Here is an 18,967-nt window from a genome sequence, read left to right as displayed (position 1 = left end):
AAGGAGATACAATTGTCATAATGTACGCCATAATAAAGCACTATTTCCTTTGAGATTCCATAGTACTCCAACCTGCTCAAACAAAGTAAATTGCGTCCCCTCTATGAAATATTCCTGACATAGGCTGTTAAAAGATGCCACTTTCAAAATAAAAAGATTCTCCCTATTCAAGGATAGAAATAAGGCAATACAGAAAACAGTAAACATTAACAAATTAAGCAGACACACCTAGCATCACTTTAGGAAGAAAAAGGTTTCCAGGGAACTATTCATTCCACTACATTATTTAGCAGGCATTAATTCTAATGTACAAACTCATTTTTGTACTTACTTATAAAATATTATATTAAAATGGACTTTAATTAGATTGCTAGGCAATCGTGAGATTATAACACACCACTTCTGAACTTTCTCCTTCCTTGTCTAAGTAAGAATAGATATTTTAATGTCTTTCTGAAGTGTCTTCCTAAATCTCAGAAGTCAGCCTCCATACTATGAGTTAATCTAGCTTAACTCTGTTCCCTTCACTGAAATTCCAAGTGCTCAACTTATAGCCCTTAACAGTTTATTTGCAAGAATACTTTATTTTGTACAGGCAGTTTTCTGCCTTATCCCCTTTTAATCTATCCTTTCAATTTTTTCCAATCAATCAGTAATTCTAGCTCTTTCTCAAAGCACAGACAGCAATCAATACCATTAGCATCTCTACTTGTGTTCATTTTTATTAAATGATAACTTTGGATTAAAGGGGCATTCTTGAAAGAAATTCAGAGCATTGGAGAATCTTCAAAGTAAAGTAGTCAAAGAACATTTAAGTTACCCATGGAAAAAAAGCATTGCCATGTTTTCAGTCCATAGGACTTAAATCAGCAAATTAATGAGTGTTTTAACGTCTTACTTTCCTACAGTGATAGAATGGATTATTTCCCCCAGTTTTCTACTTTTCTTTAATACAATTTGATATCCAGATCCTTCGCTCTGTAACTCTGCATAGCCTCCTGCTGTGGAATGAGTATATACCCTGCTCCACTGATGTTAGGTTAGGCCACTGACTTGCTTTGGCCAATGGGATTTTAGCAGGCATAATATGAGAAGAGGCTTTAAATGTGCTTGGGTGGTTTGGCTTGTACTCTCGCACTCCTGACATTCCCGATGCGAACAACATGTACAGAGAGCTGCTAGTACAAGGAAAAGGAGAGACACGTGGAGCAGACCTAAACCTAACCCGCAGCCCAGCGCACAGCCACCCCAACTGACCTGCACAGCCATGAGCAAGAAGAATAAATATTTGTCGTTATAAGCCCTTGAAATTTTGAGGGTGTTTGTAATGAAGAAAAAAATGACTAATAAGCCCATCAGGCAAATGAAATAAGAAAAATCTCAAAACCTTTAAGTCGTAATTGGTAACTGCAATGGTTTAATTTAGCGAATTATATTAGTAAGTACAGAATACTACACCTTCTATGAAGGAATGACACAGTCCACAGAGACATAAGTGAACTGCAAATGTGGAGGTCAGTGTTTGGTTTTCATCTCTCTCGCTGTATCAATTTGCAATTGACAATAAACTGGCTTATTTTTTTTCTTTCTAGATTTAGTTTTTCTACCCACAGAGAGAAGACAATATAGGACTGCCATGAGAACAAGGTTATGATGTTAAGCCACTGAGACTCACTGAACTGAACAGCTATAAAGAATTTCTAAGTGTAATTATGAATAATTACTCTTATAAATTTAAATGAGTCTTTAGAATCAAAGGACAAAGTAGTGGTTCAGAGGAACAGAAAAGAGACTTGCAGAATATAAAATATAAAGTAGTATACCCAAACAGTGGGAACATGAATAATGCCAGCACAAACTAACTAGAGAAAGTATAAAGAGAAAATGCTATGGTTTGGCACTCAGCCATTTGATAAGAAACTAAGACAGAAATTTCAAGGAACAAAAACAAACATGGGTGCTGACACAGGTCTGGTTCTGAGCCTACACCATGGCCATGAGGTCCCAATCAAGTCACTTCATCAGACGTTATCTATTTCTGCAAATCTGTAAATGCAGATAGGCTTGATGACCTTTAATCTTAGAATAAGAATAGTATGAGGACTAACACCAGAATTACTAAGGTGAAAAAAGGCTGAGGATTTTTTCCTTTTATTAACAATCAGTGAAATAATACTCTGAAATGATCCCAAGAAATCAATCAACAAGTAAAAACTGAATAATTATGAACTACCCAAAACTGTGCTAGGCATTGTTGTGGGATACAGAAGAAAGGTAAGACACAAATAGTCCCTAACCTCAGGTAGTTTACAATCCAGTTATAGAAATAAAATGGTGCAATCAAGCAAGTAAGCAAGAGCAGGGACTTGACTAGGCCTGAAGGTTTAGACAGAAGAATGATTTCCAAAGGGGATGCAAGTTAGATGATCCCCTGGGGCTCAGGAAGAAAATAATGGACCTCTCTTTTTTGAAAAGCTCATGCTTTAATTTACACTTTAATGTTTTTATAATATATGTTAGAATAATTAATATTTTATGAATATATATCTACTAGAGTATGCTTAGTAATTTTTTCAAACGGTAAGAACATGATCAAGATAGAAAACTAAGAGTTGAAACCTTTCTTCTCACCAGTTTAGGAGTCCTATCCCCATCCCTACCCCTTCAAATCAGAGGCAAAGCGAAGGTTCCTAGCTGTGGAAGCAGTAAATTAGAAGCTAAGCTTTGCCACATTATTAGCTGCTCTCTATTACTCTGGAGATAGAAATCTGGACTTTGAAAAGACTCTTACATCAAGTGTTTCCTCTTTGGAATTAAAATAATTGTCCTCTTAACAACAGAAAACTGGGAGGAGAAAATTTTATGAAAAGGCTCACAAATAACTTTGTTAAATTAATGATCAAATTTTGGAAAAGGGACTGCTGAAGTTACCTATATTAATATCAAAAAAGAAATGATTATGAATAGAGGAAAGAGAAAAAAGAAAATGTGAAGCATCCCCCCAACCAAACACAGCAGTGACTAAAATAGAGAAGGAACTCAGTTAATGCTGAATGAATGATGCAGCAATAGCACTGTAGGAGAGACAAGCCCTAAGTACTTGGAGACACCTGCCTGACTCCAATAAAGAATCTGATGGGGGCTTCCCTGGTGGCCCAGTGGTTGAGAGTCCGCCTGCCGATGCAGGGGCCGTGGGTTCGTGCCCCCGTCTGGGAGGATCCCACGTGACGTGGAGTGGCTGGGCCCATGGGCCATGGCCACTGGGCCTGCGCGTCCGGAGCCTGTGCTCTGCAACGGGGGAGCCACAGCAGTGAGAGGCCTGCGTACGGCAAAAAAAAAAACCAGGGGCAAAATCAAGAATGGTGTACTAGGAGGACGCAGAATTCGCGTCTCCTCACAACTAGGGCACCTACCAGGCACTGGTGGGGGACCACGGACACCTAAGGGAACGGGAGGAGCCCCTAGTGACTGGGTAGGACGTGGGGTGTGGGGGTAGTGAAGCGGGAGAAGAAGCGGAGGCGGGATGGGACTGGCGCCCCTGAGGGGTGGCTGTGGGAGGGGAAGGTATCCCACGCCCGAAAGGGGAAATTGGGGAACCACTGGGACGGCAGAGGATCAAAAGGGAGCATGGCCAGGTTTACCATGCCCATGTGGGCCCCTGGGAGACTGCTGAAGACCCAGGCCTGATCCTCTGCCCACAGAGGCCCCCTCCAGCTGTGCAGGTCCTGAGGGAGTAGGAGGAAGGCAAGGCGGAGTAAAAGTAAAGGCCGGACCTCCAGGACCGGCACCCCTGAGGGGCGGCTGGGGGAGGTGAGGAGCTCCTACACCAAGCGGTACCCACCCCCGTTAGGGGGCGAGAACCTGGGAGAGAAGGTGGGGGAGGGGCACAGAGAAACAGAAGGGAACGTGGCCAGTGCGTCCCCTGTCCTCTTAGGCACCGGGAAGACTGTTGGGCTCCCGGGCCCAGTCCTCTGCCCTCGGAGCCTCCCTCCTGTGCACAGAGCCCAAGCCCCGCCCCTACACCCCCACCCCGGGCCCCACCTCTACACTGGGAGACCCCGTCCAATGAGCTGGGCCTAAACCCCACCCACACACCCTCACTCAGGGCCCTACCTCCAAACTCCGGAACCCCACACTCCAGAGGCCCTCCTTTGGATGTGCTGCCTCTCCCCTTCCCCAGGTCCTAAGCAGAGGCCCCACCCCACGCTGCAACGTGCCCGCCTAGGCCCCACTCCACGCTCAAACATCACCCCGCACCCCGACACCTGCCTAGGCCCCGCCCCACCCAAAACCCCACCCCTGCCTAAGTTCCACCTGCTCCTAAACTCCACCCCCATAGCCAAGGCTTTTTTCTTTATTTTTTTCCTTTTCCTTCTTCCTCTTTTAGATTGGGGTTCTGTTTTACCTTGTTGATTCATTGTTGTTGATTCTTTTATATTTTTATTTTTCCTAATAAATCTTTTATTTTTCTAATTTTATTTTATTTTTTATACTTTGTTAGTGATCTCTCCTTTTGGCTTGTTGCCCTCCCCCCTCTTTCTTTTCTTTTTTTTGCTGTGGTTTTATTTTACCTTACTGCAGTTGTTTCAATTATAGTTTTATTTTTCCTAATATATTTTTTATCCTTCTAATTTTATTTTGTTTCTTATTCTTTGATATTGTACAGCTCTTTTTTTTCTTTCTTTCTTCGTTTTTTTTTTTTTTCCTTTCACCATGCCACGAAACTTGCAGGATCTTGGTTCCCAGGCCGGAGGTTGTGTATGAGCTCCTGTGGTGGGAGCTCCGAGTCCAAACCACTGGACTAATAGAGAACCTCAGACCCCAGGGAATATCAACTGGAGTGAGGCCTCCTGGAGGTCCTCAACTCAGCACCAAGATCCAGCTCTATCTAACTGCCTGCAAACTGGAGTGCTAGATGTCTCAGGCCAAACAACCAGTAAGACAGGACTACAGTACCACCCATCAAACAAACAAAAAAAAGAAATGACAAAAAAAATATGTTACAGACGAAGGAGCAAGGTAAAAACCTACAAGACCAAATAAATGAAGACGAACTAGATAACCTACCTGAAAAAGAATGCAGAGTAATGATAGTAAAGATGATCCAAAATCTTGGAAACAGAATGGAGAAAATACAAGAAAAATTTAACAAGGATCTAGAAGAACTAAAGAGCAAACAAACAGTGATGAACAACACAGTTACTGAAATAAAAAATACTCTAGAAGGAATCAATAGCAGAATAACTGAGGCAGAAGGACAGATAAGTGAGCTGGAAGATAAAATGGTGGAAATAACTGCCAGGGAGCAGAATAAAGAAAAAAGAATGAAAAGAATTGAGGACAATCTCAGAGACCTCTGGGACAACATTAAACACACCAACATTCAAATTATAGGGGTCCCAGGAGAAGACAAGAAAAAGAAGGGGTCTGAGAAAGTATTTGAAGAGATTATAGCTGAAAACTTCCTTAACATGGGAAAGGAAATAGTGAATCAAGTCCAGGAAGCACAGGGACTACCATACAGGATAAACCCAAAGGGAAACACACAGAGATACATATTAATCAAACTGTCAAAAATTAAATACAACAGGCTTCCCTGGTGGCTCAGTGGTTAAGAATCTGCCTGCCAATGCAGGGGACACGGGTTCAAGCCCTGGTCTGGGAAGATCCCACATGACGCGAAGCAACTAAGCCCATACGCCACAACTACCGAGCCTGAGCTCTAGAGCCCACGGGCCACAACTACTGAAGCCCGCGTGCCTAGAGCCCGAGCTCGGCAGCAAGAGAGGCCACTACAATGAGAAGGCTGCACACTGCAACGAAGAGTAGCCCCCACTCACCGCAACTAGAGAAAGCCCGTTTGCAGCAACGAAGACCCAATGCAGCCAAAAATAAATAAATAAGATAAACTTATTAAAAAAATTAAATACAAAGAAAAAATATTAAAAGCAGCAAGGGAAAAGCAACAAATAACATACAAGGGAATCCCCATAAGGTTAACAGCTGATTTTTTTAGCAGAAACTCTGCAAGCCAGAAGGGAGTGGCAGGACATATTTAAAGTGATGAATGGGAAAAACCTACAACCATGATTACTCTACCCAGTAAGGATCTCATTCAGATTTGACAGAGAAATTAAAACCTTTACAGACAAGCAAAAGCTAAGAGAATTCAGCACCACCAAACCAGCTTTACAACAAATGCTAAAGGAACTTCTCTAGGCAGGAAACACAAGAGAATGAAAAGACCTACAATAACAAACCCAAAACAATTAAGAAAATAGTAATAGGAACATACATATTAATAATTACCTTAAATGTAAACACAGTAAATGCTCCAACCAAAAGACACAGACTGGCTGAATGGATACAAAAACAAGACCCATATATATGCTGTCTACAAGACACCACTTCAGACCCAGGGACACATACAGACTGAAAGTGAGGGGATGGAAAAAGATTCCATGCAAATGGAAATCAAAAGAAAGCTGGAGTAGCAATTCTCATATCTGACAAAACAGACTTTAAAATAAAGACTATTACAAGAGACAAAAAAGAACACTACATAATGATCAAGGGATCAATCCAACAAGAAGATATAACAACTGTAAATATTTATGCACCCAACATAGGAGCACCTCAATACATAAGGCAAATGCTAATAACAACCATAAAAGGGGAAATGGACAGTAACAAAATAATAGTAGGAGACTTTAAGTGGGGACACCCCACTTTCACCAATGGACAGGTAATCCAAAATGAAAATAAATAAGGAAACACAAGCTTTAAATGACACATTAAACAAGATGGACTTAATTGATATTTATAGTACATTCCATCCAAAAACAACAGAATACACTTTCTTCTCAAGTGCTCATGGAACATTCTCCAGGATAGACCATATCTTGGGTCACAAATCAAGCCTTGGTAAATTTAAGAAAATTGAAATCGTATCAAGTATCTCTTCTGACCACAAAGCTATGAGACTAGATATGAATTACAGGAAAAAACTGTAAAAAATACAAACACATGGAGGCTAAAGAATACACTACTTAATAACCAAGAGATCACTGAAGAAACCAAAGAGGAAATCAAAAAATACCTAGAAACAAATGACAGTGAAAACACGATGACCCAAAACCTATGGGATGCAGCAAAACCAGTTCTAAGAGGCAAGTTTATAGCAATACAATCCTACCTCAAGAAACAAGAATCTCAAATAAACAACCTAACCTTACACCTAAAGCAATTAGAGAAAGAACAACAACAACAACAAAAAAACCCCAAAGTTAGCAGAAGGAAAGAAATCATAAAGATCAGTTCAGAAATAAAAGGAAACAACAGCAAAGATCAATGAAACTAAAACCTGGTTCTTTGAGAAGATAAACAAAATTGATAAACCATTAGCCAGACTCTTCAAGAAAAAAGGAAGACTCAAATCAACAGAATTAGAAATGAAAAAGGAGAAGTAACAACTGACACTGCAGAAATACAAAGGATCCTGAGAGATTACTACAAGCAACTATATGCCAATAAAATGGACAACCTGGAAGAAATGGACAAATTCTTAGGAAAGCACAACCTTCCGACACTGAAACAGGAAGAAATAGAAAATATAAACAGACCAATCACAAGGACCGAAATTGAAACTGTAATTAAAAATCTTCCAACAAGCAAAAGCCCAGGGCCAGATGGCTTCACAGGCAAATTCTATCAAACATATAGAGAAGAGCTAACACCTATCCTTCTCAAACTCTTCCAAAATATAGCAGAGGGAGGAACAATCCCAAACTCATTCTATGAGGCCACCGTCACCCTGATACCAAAACCAAAGATGTCACAAAAAAAGAAAACTACAGGCCAATATCACTGATGAACATAGATGCAAAAATCCTCAACAAAATACTAGCAAACAGAATCCAACAGCACATTAAAAGGATCATACAGGGACTTCCCTGGTGGCTCAATGGTTAGGAATCTGCCTGCCAATGCAGGGGACACGGGTTCAATCCCTGGCTCGGGAGGATCCCACATGCCATGAAGCAACTGGCCCATGTGCCACAACTACTGGGCTTGCGCTCTGGAGCCCACGAGCCACAAGTGCTGAGCCCATGTGCCATGGCTGCTGAGGCCCGCACACCTGGAGCCCATGCTCTGCAACAGAAAAAGCCACTGTAGTGAGAGGCACATGCACTGCAACAAAGAGTAGCCCCCACTCACAGCAACTAGAGAGAGCCTGTGCACAGCAACAAAGACCCAACACAGACAAAAATAAATAAATAAAATATTAAAAAATAAATTAAAAAAAAAACTTAAAAAAAAAAGGATCATACACCATGATCAAGTGGGGTTTATCCCAGGAATGCAAGGATTCTTCAATATACGCAAATCAATCAATGTGATACACCATATTAACAAACTGAAGGAGAAAAACCACATGATCATCTCAGTAGATGCAGAAAAAGCTTTTGACAAAATTCAACACCCATTTATGATAAAAACCTCCAGAAAGTAGGCATAGAGGGAACTTACCTCAACATAATAAATGCCATATATGACAAACCCACAGCCAACATCGTTTTTAATGGTGAAAAACTGAAATCATTTCCACTAAGATCAGGAACAAGACGAGGTTGCCCACTCTCACCACTATTATTCAACATAGTTTTGGAAGTTTTAGCCACAGCAATCAGAGAAGAAAAAGAAATACAAGGAATCTAAATCAGAAAAGAAGAAGTAAAGCTGTCTCTGTTTGCAGATGACATGATACTATACCTAGAGAATCCTAAAGACTCTATCAGAAAACTTCTAGAGCTAATTAATGAATTCAGTAAAGTAGCAGGATACAAAATTAATGCACAGAAATTGCTTGCATTCCTATACACTAATGATGAAAAATCTGAAAGAGAAATTAAGGAAACATTCCCATTTACCATTGCAACAAAAAGAATACCTAGGAATAAACCTACCTAAGGAGACAAAAGACCTGTATGAAGAAAACTGTAAGACACTGATGAAAGAAATTAAAGATGATACACACAGATAGAGAGATATACCATGTTCTTGGACTGGAAGAATCAACATTTTGAAAATGACTATACTGCCCAAAGCAATCTACAGATTCAATGCAATCCCTATCAAACTACCAATGGCATTTTTCACAGACCTAGAACAAAAAATTGCACAATTTGTATGAAAACACAAAAGACCCCGAACAGCCAAAGCAATCTTGAGAAAGAAAAATGGAGCTGGAGGAATCAGGCTCCCCGACTTCAGACTATACTACAAAGCTACAGTAATCAAGACAATATGGTACTGGCACAAAAAACAGAAATATAGATCAATGGAACAGGATAGAAAGCCCAGAGATAAACCCACACACATATAGTCACCTTATCTTTGATAAAGAAGGCAAGAGTATACAATGGAGAAAAGACAGCTTCTTCAATAAGTGGTTGTGGGAAAACTGGACAGCTACATGTAAAAGAATGAAATTAGAACACTTCTTAACACCATACACAAAAAGAAACTCAAAATAGATTAAAGACCTAAATGTAAGGCCAGACACTATAAAACTCTTAGAAGAAAACTTAGGCAGAACACTCTATGACATAAATCACAACAAGATCCTTTTTGACTCACCTCCTAGAGAAATGGAAATAAAAATAAAAATAAACAAATGGGACCTAATGAAACTTAAAAGCTTTTGCACAGCAAAGGAAACCGTAAAAAAGACGAAAAGACAACCCTCAGAATGGGAGAAAATATTTGCAAATGAAGCAACTGACAAAGGATTAATCTCCAAAATATACAAGCAGCTCATGCGGCTCAATATCAAAAAAACAAACAACCCAATCCAAAAATGGGCAGAAGACCGAAATAGACATTTCTCCAAAGAAGACATACAGATAGATGGCCAACAAACACAGAAAAAGATGCTCAATATCACTAATTATTACAGAAATGCAAATCAAAAGTACAATGAGGTATCACCTCACACCAGTCAGAATGGCCATCATCAAAAAATCTACAAACAATAAATGCTGGAGAGGGTGTGGAGAAAAGGCAACCCTCTTGCACTGTTGGTGGGAATGTAAACTGATACAGCCACTATGGAAAACAGTATGGAGGTTCCTTAAAAAACTAAAACTAGAACTACCATATGACCCAGCAAACCCACTACTGGGCATATACCCTGAGAAAACGATAATTCAAAAAGAATCATGTACCTCAATGTTCACTGCAGCACTATTTACAATAGCCAGGACATGGAAGCAACCTAAGTGTCCACTGCCATATGAATGGATAAAGAAGATGTGGCACATATATACAATGGAATATTACTCAGCCATAAAAAGAAACAAAATTGAGTTATTTGTAGTGAGGTGGATGAACTTAGAGTCTGTCATACAGAGTGAAGTAAGTCAGAAAGAGAAAAACAAATACCGTTGCTAACACATATTTATGGAATCTCAAAAAAAAAAAATTGGTTCTGATGAACCTAGGGACAGGACAGGAACAAAGACACAGACATAGAGAATGGACTTGAGGACACAGGGAGGGGGAAGGGTAAGCTGGGACGAGTAGCAATGACATATATACACTACCAAATGTAAAACAGAGAGCTAGTGGGAAGCAGACGCATAGCACAGGGAGATCAGCTCAGTGCTTTGTGACCACCTAGAGGGGTGGGATAGGGAGGGTGCGATAGGGAGGCTGGGAGGGAGATGCAAGATGGAGGGGATATGGGGATATATGCATACATATAGCTGATTGTTACACAGCAGAAACTAACCCACACTGTAAAGCAATTATACTCCAATATACATGTTAAAAACAAACAAACAAAGCAACCAACCCCCCAAAAACCAAAGAAAGGTAGACAGGATGAATAAACAGAACTAGTGCTCTACACTGATTTGTTTAATGAATTCAGATGCCCACAGCTTGGGTAAGAAACTGGTAATTAGATCAACTAGGGATCTAGATTAGCTCTTTGAATAACCACAACAGATTATAAAAAAAAACTTTGCTTAGTTTATTTGGCTTTTCTAAATCAATGACTTAAATGTTTGGGGTATTATTGTACTTTAATCTCCTAACTGGGTAAATTAAGCTGAAACAGTTGATTTTAAGGCTTAATACCCCTAAGCCCTTCCTCTAGTTCTGTAAACTCAATATGGGCTTTAAGGGATAGAACTGTGGAGAAAGAACAATAGACTAGTAGAAGTATTTAGCTATAGAAGCTCTGTGATTTTATTTATTTATTTTTAATATTTATTTATTATTTTATTTATTTATTTTCTCCTTTATTTTTTTTGGCTGTGTCGGGTCTTAGTTGCGGCACATGGGCTTCTCCCTAGTCGTGGCTTGAGGGTTTTCTCTCTCTAGTTGTGGCGCGCAGGCTCCAGGGTGCGTGGAATCTGTAGTTTGCGGCATGTGGGCTGTCTAGTTGAGGCACGCAGGCTCAGTAGTTGCGGTGCACAGGCTTAGTTGCCCAATGGTATGTGGGATTTTAGTTCCCTGACCAGGGACTGAACCCGCATCCCCTGCATTGGAAGGTGGATTCTTTACCACTGGACCACCAGAGAAGTCCCTAGAAGCTCTGTGATTTTAGATGGGTCACTTCTCTAGACTCCCAAGGACAGGCTTTGGACTATAACAGGGATTTCACCACCTAGGATCCATGACAGACTTAGGAGTGAGACTGTCCTGAAACTGAATACAAACTTCTGTGTGCAAGTATATTTTCCTGAGAAGAGAATCCACAGCTGTCATCATAATCTCAAAAAGATCCATAAGTAAGTCAGAAAGACAGATATAGCATGATATTGCTTATATGCGTAATCTAAAAAAAAAGACACAAAACAGAGATACAAAACAGATACAGACTCACAAACTTAGAGAACAAATTTATGGTTACCGGGGGGGATACGGAGAGGGATAGTTAGGGAGTTTGGGATTGACATGTACACACTGCTATATTAAAAATGGGTAACCAGGGACTTCCCTGGTGGTGCAGTGGTTAACAATCCACCTGCTAATGCAGGGGACACAGGTTCAAGCCCTGGTCCAGGAAGATCCCACATGTCACAGAGCAACTAAACCCGTGCGCCACAACTCCTGAGCCTGTGTTCTAGAACCCGCAAGCCACAACTACTGAAGCCCGTGTGCTACAACTACTGAAGCCCGTGTGCTACAACTACTGAAGCCCGGACACCTAGAGCCCGTGCTCCGCAACAAGAGAAACCACCGCAATGAGAAGCCCGCACACAAGGAAGAGTAGCCCCTGCTCGCTGCAACTAGAGAAAGCCCGCATGCAGCAACAAAGACCCATCCCAGCCATAAATAAATACATAAATAAATAAGTAAAAATAAAAAAATAGATAACTAACAAGGACCTCTTGTATAGCACAGGGAACTCTGCTCAATATTACGTAACAACATAAATGGGAAAAGACTTTGAAAAAGCGCAGATACATGTATATGTATAACTGAATCACTTTGCTGTACACCTAAAACTAACATAACATTGTTAATCAACTATACTCCAATATAAAATGAAAAGTTAAAAACAAAAGAACACTGGACAGGGCTTCCCTGGTGGCGCAGTGGTTGAGAGTCCGCCTGCCGATGCAGGGGACACAGGTTCGTGCCCTGGTCTGGGAAGATCCCACATGCCGCAGAGCAGCTGGGCCCGTGAGCCATGGCCGCTGAGCCTGCGCGTCCGGAGCCTGTGCTCCGCAACGGAAGAGGCCATAACAGTGAGAGGCCCGCATACGGCAAAAAAAAAAAAAAAAAAAAAAAAAAGAACACTGGACAGCCTTCAAGACAATACTATGGCAGTCTTCAGAATAATAATCAAAGCCAACAATGCACTGAAGTACAGTTGACCCTTGAACAACATGAGTTTGAACTATATGGGTCCACTTATATTTGGATTTTTAAAAATAAATGCACACTATGGTTTAAAAAAAAAAAGAAACACGGGTCTAAGATGGTCGAGATTCTTTCCAGCTTTCTGAGTCTATAAAAGCTGAGGTGTGGAACACAAAAATAGAGTATTTGTTGAATTCCACACCTTTTAATGCAGGTAATTTTTGTATTATGATTATGGTTTCCTACTACTTCATCTTAATCATTCTATGCTGGTCAAAGTCACAACAAACAGGTTTCAGAATATACTGCTGAAAAGCTTGAGTCTCGATGTTCTCAATTAATTCAACCATCACATTCACTTAAGAGGATGATTTTTGCAAAGAGTAGAAGTCTGGAACTACGATTTCCCCAAAGGCGAACAGGCTGAGTTAATGAGTCTGGCAGGAGAAATTAAAGGATTCACAACACTGACTTGGAAGTTGTCCCAGTTTCTGAAACAGAAATCTTGGGAATTAGACTGTGTCTAAAATATGAAACATTCTATAGTCACATCCACTGAAGTTGAACTACCCACCAGATCACACCTGATACTAAATTAAGTGGCAAGAGACTGTTTATTAATCACTAAGAGAAAACAAAAAAACAACAAAACAAGAAATCAGTAGCATTGGTGCTTTCACGGCCTTGCAAAAATCTGAAGGCTGAGCAACAGCGCGATGCCTCCTTCTGATTAGAAACATTCTGCTACAGTAGTAAGTAAATTCTTCTTCTGGGAGTTACATTAAAAACCCCGTAAACTTCCAATCATATAAGCAATTCATTTATTAACTTGGCCCAAACCACTTCACTCTTGCCCACCAAAAAAGCACACTGAAAATAATATAGTTGGTAATGATTAGATAAACTCAGTCGTTTAGTCTGGGTAAACTTCCCCTGAGCAAGTGTAAACTGAATATTAACCCTCAGTCAGATTCATAACTAAGTTCCTTTAGTGCCTTATTCTGGCTGAGTCAGAATTAATTTTTTAATATATTTATTTATTTATTTATTTTTGGCTGCATTGGGTCTTCATTGCTGCGTGCGGGCTTTCTCTAGTTGCAGCAAGCGGGGGCTACTCTTCATTCTGGTGCAGAGGCTTATTGCGGTGGCTTCTCTTGTTGCGGAGCATGGGCTCTAGGCGCGCAGGTTTCAGTAGCTGTGGCTCATGGGCTCTAGAGCATAGGCTCAGTAGTTGTGGTGCACGGGCTTAGTTGCTCCGCAGCATGTGGGATCTTCCCAGACCAGGCCTTGAATCCATGTCCCCTACATTGGCAGGCGGATTCTTAACCACTGCACCACCAGGGAAGTCCCCCAGAATTAATTTTTATTTGTACCCGGGATAGCTGCTAAGTATTGTTTTTCCAAAAGAACAGTGATAAACATAAGCTTCATGCCCTCCAACTGTGCTCTGATTCACTAAAGAGTTTTGCTTTTGTATGATTCTTTAACATTCATCCATCTCTTCAGAAAGGATTTATGTACAGGTTCAGTGCGAAATAAAAAGAAAAGGTATGAAACAGAGTTACAGATGCTGGCTCTCAAGTAAATTACTGTGGTAGAGGAGGTAAAACGTGAGTCTGTACCTAACGATCACACAAAGTTGAATGTGGAGTTGAAGGAGCTGATATCTTAAAGAACGAAAGAAGTACCACCACCCCTCATGAGTTAGGATGATAGAATCAGAGAGAGTCTAATGGAAGAGGGAACAATTGAGTTCAGTCTTAAAAGGAGGTTGTGATTTGGTGATGTAATACTGTGTCTAGGTTGAGGCAGATGAGAGGGGGGCTGTGAACACTAGGTGTGGAGGAGTTTGAAAGGTATATTCTGTACAGAGGGCAGAGGCTTGAGCAAGAAAGTGAGGAACTCTGTGGTGACCATTCTTAGGCTTACATATTTGGCATCTCCTAATACACAGTGAGATAACTACAAAATTTTAATAAAATCCCAACATTGGTCTAACGGTGGTTTGCCATCATCCATATTAATATGTTATGGTAAACTCAGTGCAGAGAGTGGTGCTTCAATTTACTGTTATTTACCTCTGTGCTCCCCCAATGGGTGGTGGGGTTAACAACAGGTAAATAATGTATAATTACTTTTTAATAATCGTTAAACATTTTATTAACTTTGAAGAAGGAATAAGAACAGCTACTTTAGAAACTGGAGACACTCAAGCACTGATCTATTCATAGAGCTTTTACACAGCTCAAGAAGTGTACATCATAGGGGCAAAAAATAGTACAGAAGACCTATATACAGAAAGATTCAGAAAAATCCATTTCTAGAAAGCAGATCATATGGACTCACAGACCTCACTGAATCTAGGAGAATCAAAGGGAAACAACATAAAGCCTTCTGCTGGGGCATAAAGGTAGGAACCAGTCCATGTAGTCTAAGAAAAGCTCTTTTTCCTCTTGATCTAAATGTTTGCTTCCAGCTGGGTTCAGAGAAAGGTCCTGATCATTTGAACTGATGGTTAGTCAAAGTCCCTTTCATGTTTGCTTTCTTGGCTTCTAGTTCAGCTAGCTCTTGCAACTGCCTGTTGCTCAGGACTTTGCGTTCCAACTGTTTTTCTATCACTTTGGCATTCTGTGCACACAAGTCAGCAACTTCCCTAGCCTCAATCTTCTCTTCCTCTTCATCAATAGCAGACATAGTGACAGAGCTGAATGTGCCCATGTCTTTAGTCCATTTGGTCATTATCACCTTCTTAGGAGGCTCTTGTTTCTGGGTATACGTATTTCATTTTCCCAAAACCCTGGCCAAACCTGACTACTGCTCTATCCACAATGGAGGTCATGGGAGCATTCTTCAGCTGGGACTGGCAGAAGAGTGGCAGTCTACACTTCGTACACTTCTTCCTGTGCTGTCCTTCCACACCTTCAGGCCTCCAAAGATACATAGTATCTTCAACTTGTGTTACAAAATTTGTGACTGTGTTTGGCAGCATCAATTACATAGACCAATCCTGGGGACTCATGGGTAATTTCTCTGACAGTCCAGTACCAGGACCATCTGGCAACACGAAGAGTAACAGACATCAAGGGGCTTCTCACCATCATCATATTCCTCCCCAGTTCGAAGGTGTTGGAGCAGACGACTGACCAGGGCACTACTTTAGGTGTAGTTCAGAGAAACAGCCCAAAAACTCAACACCAAGAATGTTACTCAATGTTACTTCTATAGGAACATGATACAATTTAAAGGGATAAAAGATAAATAGGCAAGACCCCACACGCACAAATTAGGGCTCATTTAACCCTGGTTCTTGGACAGTCAGGGGACTATGATGAGGTCAAGACTTACTTGTCTTATACCTTTAAAATGAAAAATATCCTCAATGGCCTTTAATTCTAATTATATATATATATATATATATCTCCATATCTATATTATAGTGGGAATTAGCAAACGGTTCTGCTCTGGTTCAGGTAACACACTTACTCATAGATAAAAAATACTGGCAAGACTTGCTGCTTTGTCAAGTACTAATTCATTCACCTTCAATGAGGCTTTAGCTCTATTTTAAAAATATTAAAGCACAACAACCTGGCTAATTACTGGACTTAACAGCTCACACACCAAGACCGAGCAACTCTTGACTCACTGACTGAATGATCCATATCCATGAAGATGCTATGCCCCAAAATTCACTTTGAGAAGCCAAATTACATCTTATTTTTGCCTAAGAAAACTCTAAAACTTGTTCAAATGACCAAATGGAAACACTCAAAATTAATAAAATTTATCATCTTCTGTGCCCAGAGCAGGGAATGACAAATAAGGATATAGTAATCTAGTTACTGAACAAAAACTGCATCATTACATTATGGCCCAAAGGATACACATTGGATTATCATTTTACAAATCTTAAAGTTTATTAGGAAATGTAAATTACAGGGCTTCCCCGGTGGCGCAGTGGTTGAGAGTCCGCCTGCTGATGCAGGGGACACGGGTTCGTGCCCCGGTCCGGGAAGATCCCACATGCCGCAAAGCGGCTAGGCCCATAAGCCATGGCCGCTGAGCCCGCGTGTCCGGAGCCTGTGCTCTGCAACGGGAGAGGCCACAACAATGAGAGGCCCGCGTACCGCAAAAAAAAAAAAAAAAAAAAAAAAAAAAAATGTAAATTACAAAACCAAGTAATTTTCTGTACTATAAGAAATATTGTGAAGTTTTTCCCCATCCCCCCCCCATTTTTCTATTATGAATCAGAAATAAAGGTACCTATAAACTGTAGGAGACAGGTCATCCTCAAAAGAATTGTTTAGAGATATTTCTTTCACATACAGAGCTCATTCAACCTTTTCATCAACCTTCCATTTGGGACTGCCTAATATTGAAGAAATACAGGGATGGTTTTGTAGTGACAAGTGCTTTAAAATCCAATTATGGCCTTGCAAGGACTCTGCCTCACTTCACCATCGTGAATGAATTTTTCTGGAACTAAATCATCCTCATGAGAGCCTACTATCAGCAAGGAGAAAAAAGTTACCTCCTACCAACTCTTTTTTTTCTCCCTAGGAGACAACTTAGAAATTCAGAATCCAATTTAGTCCTAATTTGGGGGGGCGGGGAAGAAAAAAGAGGCATTCTATCAAATGCTTGGCCAGATTCCCCTTTAACCTTCAAGGGAAAGAATCTTGGACAGGTCTGTCAACGTGGCTTCCAGCCATGACAGGCACACAGATGCAAAGAGATAAAAGACCTTGTTTTTCATTGCCCAGTTTCCTGGATAAAGTCAGTTTTGGTGCCCATGTTACAAGAGTGGCACCTAGAGCATTATCATTCAGTCTAAAGTGCCTAACGTTTATAAACTATTTTGCAGACAATTCATCAAAAAGGACATACTTCCTCTGAACTGTGAGGCTGCAATGACTACTACTACTATGGCAACACTACAAAAATACAGTACCAAAATTCTTCTGAAATAGCTACTCACAGTATTTTTCATACCTCATAAAAACAGACACCATATAATAGATCCCCTCATTTCATCGTGTTTGAGAGGAAACATGGTAGAAAGAATTCTGGATTAGGAGCCAAAAAACTTAAGTTCTGATTCCAGTTCCATTGTATATTGATTGCATAGCAAGCCTTGATCAAGTCACATAATTCTTCAGGCTTCAAATTTCATGTCTACAAAACAGATAAATCCTGCTTTACGTACTTCACAGGGCTGTTATGAGTAGAATTATTTAAAAGGCCTTTGAAAATTATACAGGGCCTTCAAATATAAGATAATACTGGCCCTTCAGTCTCTGCACATAATCTAATCAAATAAACATCAAAAGCAACATTACTGCTTTCTAGTAGCCCATAATTCATGCAGGAGAAGAATAAGAATTCAAAATAAATGACATACATATTTGATTGTATTTGTATATACTATCTCTGAAAGGACACATAAAAATATTGACTTTCACTATATACCCTTTTGCACTTTTTGAATTATGTACCACATGCAAAAAAGAAGAAAAAAGAAGAAAAATCAAAGATAATTCCACTTTAAGACATAAACATAGACACCTTTGAAAATATCTGGAATACATATTCATGGTTGGGGCACCGAGGAAATTTAATGATATACCCTCCTCAGTCCGTATTTTTCTCTTTTTTTCTCTTCCACTGTCTATTCCAAATAGGGTAGTGGTGGGGAGGAAATATAGAATATCAACATCTTCTGGGACATGGCAAGTGGAAATCTGGCCCTTTTAAGAGTCCTACAGGGGACTTCCCTGGTGGGGCTGTGGTTAAGAATCTGCCTGCCAATGCAGGGGACATGGGTTCGAGCCCTGGTTCAGGAAGATCCCACATGCCATGGAGCAACTAAGCCCATGCGACACAACTACTGAGCCTGCGCTCTAGAGCCAGCAAGCCACAACTACTGAAGCCCACGTGCCCTAGAGCCCACGGGCCGCAACTACTGAGACCGTGTGCTGCAACTACTGAAGCCTGCACACCTAGAGCCCACGCTCCACAACAAGAGAAGCCACCGCAACGAGAAGCCTGCGCACCACAACAAAGAGCAGCCCCTGCTCACCGGAACTAGAGA

General features: G+C 40.6%; 1 protein-coding gene and 1 pseudogene across 2 annotated transcripts in view; both read right to left on the bottom strand.

The window, feature by feature from the left end:
- GLG1 (golgi glycoprotein 1) overlaps positions 1-18,967 on the bottom strand; it is a 143,838-nt gene that overhangs the window by 66,318 nt on the left and 58,553 nt on the right. The gene's annotated exons all lie outside the window — the stretch shown is intronic.
- LOC141277235 (STING ER exit protein pseudogene) lies at positions 4,303-17,022 on the bottom strand (annotated as a pseudogene).

This window comes from Tursiops truncatus, chromosome 19, assembly GCF_011762595.2.
Source record: "Tursiops truncatus isolate mTurTru1 chromosome 19, mTurTru1.mat.Y, whole genome shotgun sequence".
Classification (NCBI taxonomy): Eukaryota; Metazoa; Chordata; class Mammalia; order Artiodactyla; family Delphinidae; genus Tursiops; species Tursiops truncatus.
This window is presented reverse-complemented; position numbering and strand designations above follow the sequence as displayed.